We start from the raw sequence: 635 nt of genomic DNA on the forward strand, positions 1-635 counted from the left end.
AAAAAAAACGCCTTACTATACTATGTCGAAAAAAAAGGCGATTTTTTTAACATGTTGTAAAAACGTGCCATATGATGAAATAATGTAAAGGAGGCCGTGAAAAACACTCCAGAAAGGTTTTCTTTGAGAAAAAAAATCATCATGTATTTTGGCACAAAAAACACGCCTTACTATACTATGTCGAAAAAAAATGCGATTTTTCAAATATGTTATGAAAACATGCCATATGATGAAATAATGTAAAGGAGGCCATGAAAAACACTCCAGAAAGGTTTTCTTTGAAAAAAAAAAATCATCATGAATTTTGGCGCAAAAAAAAACGCCTTACTATACTATGTCGAAAAAAAAATGCGATTTTTCAACATGTTGTAAAAACGTGCCATACGATGAAGTAATGTAAAGGAGGCCGTGAAAAACACTCCAGCAAGATTTTCTTTGAAAAAAAAAAAAATCATGAATTTTGGCGCAAAAAAAACGCCTTACTATACTATGTCGAAAAAAAAATGCGATTTTTCAACATGTTGTAAAAACGTGCCATACGATGAGGTAATGTAAAGGAGGCCGTGAAAAACACTCCAGAATGGTTTTCTTTGAAAAAAAAATCATCATGAATTTTGGCGCAAAAAAAACGCCTT

Source organism: Amphiprion ocellaris, chromosome 16, assembly GCF_022539595.1.
Source record: "Amphiprion ocellaris isolate individual 3 ecotype Okinawa chromosome 16, ASM2253959v1, whole genome shotgun sequence".
Lineage (NCBI taxonomy): Eukaryota > Metazoa > Chordata > Actinopteri > Pomacentridae > Amphiprion > Amphiprion ocellaris.